Below are 6,308 nucleotides of genomic sequence, written 5' to 3'. Positions count from 1 at the left end.
ATGTATAGTCAATGCAATTACACTGCTTTGAGTTCATAATTATCACTTCCTGTCTGTCTAAAATCTGTTTTTTTTATTTTTTATTTTTCACGACTTTCCAGGACTTGGTCCTGTACGCATACACACACCTTCATCTGTCACCTTCCTTATCTTTCTGGGTGGCTCTTCTGTGTATCGTACTATCAACACATCCTCATCCTCCCAGCCTGTAACAACAACATGGCTGGGACTCAAACAGCAGAGGACACGACTCCTTCATGAACAGCACACACAGTCTCAGTTTCAGTGTTGTGTTCATGCACAGGCGTAGTTTTCAGGTTTTATTGCCTCAGTGAAGTGAAAGTACATAACCCTCACATTAAAATATGAGTGCTGAAAATTCCTTTGGTGCCATCCAGTGGTATGTTCACTATCCCATTTAATACATTTGACACTTGAGGGCTGGTGCTGTAGCCCAACAAACACAGGTGATATCTGATGTACCTTGTGGGATGGTGAGAGGCTTGAATGTGGCAGTGGTGGTGTATGGGCCTCTCTGGAGACGGATGGAGGGTCATAGTTCCTGAATATATGAAGCTCGCCTGGATGTCTGTCTGCCAGAACACTGGTCACCATTACCCTGTAAAGAAAGAAAGAAGGGAAAAGTCATGATGTCATAGAAAACTTCTGCCTGTTCTCCTTAAACACCTGAAAATTTGAACAGCATCATTTCAACCAAATTACAAAAATATTTTTAAAAATCTGGCTCCTGATGTATTATTTTAGTGTTTACAGAGCCATGCTACACATATCTAAGCCAGTCAGTACTTCTTTTTTAATTCTCAGGAAGTAAAAAATTAGGTAATCAGGATAAAACCAGCTCAAAGTTTCAAAAACTGACCAATCACAGCAAAAGAGTGGGATATTTAAAGCTTTTATATGACACTGTTAGCACCAGCAGAAACTAGGGCGACTAAATTCTTAGTTGACTAAATAACGAAAATCTTTGGGCTAATTGATTAGTATAAAACCTAAGAAACACTGAGGTCTGAAGTTAAATCTGAGGACTGTTTACTAGATAATTGTCAAAAACTGGCATTTGAAACCACTAATCACAAAAAACCCACTAAAAATAAACTGATGTTAAATATGATATGAAAATTTCTACAATAGATCTTCACATATTATTAAAATGCAGCAAATTAACAAAAAAAATGACTACAAAGTGTGGTGCATTGTGCCGTGAATAATCAACAATGCATACTGTTCTACACTTCATGACTTCATGACATCTCACTAAAAGATAGAATCTAAAAAACAATTAAAAAACCAAAACAATAAATCATGGATCCATCCACTTTATTCAACCTGTTTGTGAGGAAAGAAGCCAAAGCAGAAAACCCCAGACCTCCTCTCCACTATGGAGGACCACAAGAGCCACGCGCATCGAAATAAACAACTCTGTGCTTAAATAATCAATTGTAGAATCAATTCTGCATTTGTAAATTCATTTTTGAATTCCAATTTAATAACCTTCATTTCAAAAACCTTTTTCAAATTGCACTTTAATAAAGTGACAGGTTTATTTGACAGGTCAAAAATTTATGAATGAATTATAATAAAACTTTGTAGGAGTGCTTTTCTATAGCAATGTAAAAGCTGCAGCGCCATCTTGTGGCAGATGGCTGCATAACATTTAGAATGCAACAATTTGTCGTTTTCTCCGTAAGCGTGACAGGTCGAAAAGTTATGAATGAATTATAGTAAAACTTTGTAGGAGTGTAGAGTGGGTTCATGTTAATAATCCATTTGGCTTATATCCACTAAGGTGTTCAAGGCCAACCTAATGATTTATTAGTCGAAAATAGACAAATAGCCTTATAACTTAAAAACTGTGATTCTTACAAGTGTGCCATGTAACACATCAACATATATAAAGTATCGTAAAGATTTAAAATATAATGTCACATATGACCTCTGACCTCTCCTTCAATGTAAAACTGAAGGTTAAAGTGATAATAATGCTATTTAGAGCTATTTAAAACTGTCTTTTGCTGCCATTGTTAGTATTGACAACATATAGTTATATAGGGAATGGTATATGGGGATTGTAAATATCATGTTACTGTTGATCTCTGACGTCTTCTTCAAGGTCAGATAGGTTCAAATTTTCATAAAATGTCATTTTTAAAAAAAATGGTGTTTAAAATTCTGCTGCCTTTGTTTGTATTGGCATTAATTAGTAAATGATGCTGCTATATGGGGATTCTAAATATCACTTTATAGTTAGCATTTAAACATCATGTCACATTTGACCTCTGACCTCACTTTTACGTATCGCATCTGCCTTTGTTTCACTTTGACTCCAAAACGTGTGCTGGCTTTAAAGAAAGTATTATAACGATAAAGAATGAGCTGCTAGTTGGTTAGAAATAAACTGTGTTATAATATTATATAATAAGCTCAAGTTATTTCAGTTATTTACAAATCAATACCTATTATCTATTACTTACTTGTACACAATGTTTATGTAGAACATACAATACTTTTCGCTTAAAAGTAAATACTGCCCAGATGACGAGCAGCTTGGGCAGAGGTCTGCAATTCTTTGAATTTTAGCTTTTTTTCTTTTCTTTTTTCCTACCTATTATCACATTCAGACATCTACCTGGGGAACTTTATGTCAGTCATCTTGGTGTTTTCTCCAAACTCTGTTTTGAGGAAGTCCTCTAGCGGTGCTGATTCATAGGGTCTTGATCCTTTGAACACCTGCTCCTTCATCCTAAAGTACAGGCAGCGCAGGTACTCCATGGATTTACCTACACATAGAAGAAGTGTCATTGTTGTTCTGATGCTATGTGATGAAAACCCTGAGCACTGGAAAAGAGAACACAGACACACCGTGGATTATAGCCAGAGCCAGGATGCCTCCCGTGCTCGTGCCAGCTACCCAGTCGAAGAGCTCTCTGGTGGGTCTGCCCGCCTCTTTCTCCAGAGCGATCAGCATCTGGATCAGCACCAGGCCTTTAATACCGCCACCATCAAGACACAGCACGCTTCCATTACATGTGTAATGACAATGACAAAGTTTAATCCTAATCCTATATCACAGAGGAAAGTACATTGTACTCAACAATATTTATCTGACTTTTTAAGCTTTTGGAAGCTTTACAGGTTTTCTACTGCTCTTAGTTTGATATAGAATTATTTTTCAGGCACATATACATGATTAATTGGACTGTAGACTGAACTGCCCAACAGCACACATGTAGAGTTGTTAAAGTTAGGAAAACTTTACACACCTACAGCTATAAAATGCTACTTCTGCTAAAAGTAAAAACAGGTGAGGCTGTTTTAATGTAACAATAACTGAAATATGAAGACAGACCATCATTTTTATGTTTTCATGCTTTCTGTTGTTATAACATAAAGTTAAAATACTTTGATCATTTAAAAGAACAGGATCTAGGAAGAGATGTGTGACGGTGTAGTGTGGTTTAGTTTACCACAGTAAAATTGTAAATCTATTTCTGTAACATAATTTTTAAACATTTTAACTCAACACAACTTTTTTCCTTCAATCTGATTGTCTCCACTTTTCAGACAACTAAAGAAGACATTAAAAAGATGCTGAGAAAGAACGCCATCCTTTCTCGAATTCAAAATATTCTCAAACCTACAGAAGACCTGGAGAAACAAATCTGTGATCAGATTTTCATTGGTCACTCAGAATCCAGGTGCAGTGGACCGAGGGTGGCTGGTTAGAACTTGACAGCCTTTAGGGAAACACCCAGGGACAGCCTGCATCGACTTAATGAACGGGAATTCAGCCCAGCATCTTCACTGAGCTCTGATGGAAGTTCAATAACACCTCGAGAGTCACACTCCCGAGGAGCTCAGGGCTATCCTAATCAGTAGCCTAAAGCCCAACATGTTAGCTACTAATAATATCTTTGTATTGTTTTTGTTCGGACCGATGTTCACAGGCTTGCTCCTGTTTGTTGTTGTGAAAAATAATTTAAGCATCGAAACGAAACCGATTTCCTGAGATTGAAAGAAAGAAAGTTCAAACCTTTGCAAAGGGATCAACAGGGTTTGTACCAGCATTGACAAAAAGGCTAAATTATAGCAGCTCCTGTAGGTTCGTCGCGTGGATGCAGTCTTGTCTAATCAGTGGTTGGGAGTGAAATTCTCACCATCATGTAGGCACCAGTTTGGTAATGAAGTGTGTCATGGCCTTGAGCAAAGCTTACAGTTAGAGTGTATGAAGACTGAAAAACAACTACAACTTTGTACAAGAAAGTTACAAACACATATCAATAGTACACAGAGGTCAGAGGAGGTGAAACACACATTTTCCATCACATTTGTCATTCCCCTTCATCAAGACCAGGTATTTAAGGAGCGGCTTGTGGCAGCAGTTCTCTTCCTGATCATTGTCTCCTCTACAGCATTAACTCATGCACGCATCCCTGTGCTGATTATCACTTTGTGAGTCTGACACAGAAAGCTAATAAGTATTTTTCCTGACTTAATGCCCCTTAAAACTCACCTATTTCAGACTTACAGTTTAATACAATATAGCAAATCTCCAACTGGACAGTGTTAAATAAACTGCTGATCATGTGTGTTTGTAGGTCCTCAGTCATCCAGGTCATGGTTGTTAAGAAGCTTGGAAAGTGACTTCACTTCTTTAAGGTTCTGGATGATGTTTAACTTCTGACCCAAGAGCTTCTTCAATTGATGCGCTTGATGTTCCACCTCTGCACAGTTGTGTTTGATGACAATGCAGTGCAGATCTCTCAAACATACAACAGAGGGCGCTATGTACATTCACTGAAGTGTAGAAAAATACAAGTGGAGGAGGAAACAAACAGCAGCATCAAGAGAGAAACTGAAGTGTTCAAAGCGAGTTACTTTAGTCTCTTATTGTAATAATAAACAACATCTAAACATCACGTTGATGCTTCATGTTTGAGTTCGGTGTCCTTTTACTGCTCAGTTGGAAAATATTGATGCAATTTAAAAGAAGAGGAGAAGAGGAATTTCTCTGTACTACTTCAAAAGGAATGTGAAAGCACTGCCTCATATGGAAAATTAATCATGATGAAATCCTGAAACAAATAGTGTTTATGAGCTTTGTGAATATAAAGAGTTTAGTTTTCACTTTGGTCTTAGAAGTATAAAATGCAGGACTGAAGACAAGATGGAAATGACATGTTATGAGATATAAAATACATATGTCACTGTGTACTATAATTTTATTTTGTTTATTTTTTGTTTTTGTAGGTTTTTGTTTTGGGGTATTTTTTTTTGAAAGCACTGCTTTAGTTTGAAAATTGGATTCAATGTTTAGAGTTCGGACAAAACAATGGACGGTTTCAAGAAATGTATTTTATCAACAAAACTTATTTTGTTGTTACTGTGTTTATTTTAATGCCTCAGTGCAGTGATTAAAAAAAAGTTCATCTGACACCAATGAGCCAACAGCCTCCATGTAAACGTTTCCACCCTCAACAATCAGGTCAGATTTATAAAGTTTATCATGTTCAGGCCCTGCAGCTGATTGGTGGCATGTCTGATCAGAAAGCCTTTCTGCATCTTCACAGTGTGAGTCTGAGAGTTTCTGAACAACAGGATGAGCTGCTACACACCTGACACCACATTCAAACACACACAAGCTGCAAATCTAACACAATATTTTAGACCAAAGAAAAAAGGTCACAATTTGCAGTTAACATGAAGATATTGTAGAGCAGAAACAACACAGCACACAAGTTCATGTAGAGATGATTGTTTATTCTGAATGTTATTTTCATTCAGTTATTTTCCATTATTTTTGGATTAATTTTCTGGTTTATCCATTTCATGTAAGGACAGACTTTTACAGTAACAACTGGTCCAGTACAGACACGTTTACCAGTGCTCTTGATTACACCATAAATCATGTTGTTGTATATCACTCCACCACCAGAATCACCCTGAGAGAGAAAAACATAGTTTGTGTTTAAGTTTGTTCCAAAATATCTAAAACATACACACATGATATACAGTAATGTTAGCAGTCAACTTACCTCACGTACATCTACATTAGTTCTTCCAGACACAGCCTGTTGTTATACGCACATCTGAATCACATCGAGAGTTTCTGGTAAGCTTACAGTCAACAACATGCATGTTTGCACACTGGAGATAAGGTGGTTCATCAGGGACTAGAGAAAAAAAAAAAGAACAAAAGTCATTCATAACCTTTCAAAGACTAAATCTTGAGGAGAATGATGTTTTGTCTTTTTTTTATGTTTCTAAATGATTTTAAACAAGGAACTTGG

The 6,308-nt window shown here is 36.8% G+C and overlaps 1 pseudogene; it reads right to left on the bottom strand.

Moving 5' to 3' along the window:
• The window catches only part of LOC112847079 (85/88 kDa calcium-independent phospholipase A2-like), an 8,269-nt pseudogene extending 5,063 nt beyond the window's left edge, over positions 1 to 3,206 (bottom strand).
• Positions 3,207 to 6,308: the final 3,102 nt, after the last annotated feature.

The sequence above is a fragment of the Oreochromis niloticus genome, linkage group LG6 (genome assembly GCF_001858045.2).
Source record: "Oreochromis niloticus isolate F11D_XX linkage group LG6, O_niloticus_UMD_NMBU, whole genome shotgun sequence".
In the NCBI taxonomy this organism is placed as follows: Eukaryota; Metazoa; Chordata; class Actinopteri; order Cichliformes; family Cichlidae; genus Oreochromis; species Oreochromis niloticus.
Note: the sequence above shows the minus strand (reverse complement) of the source record. Positions and strands in the feature narration are given on the sequence as shown.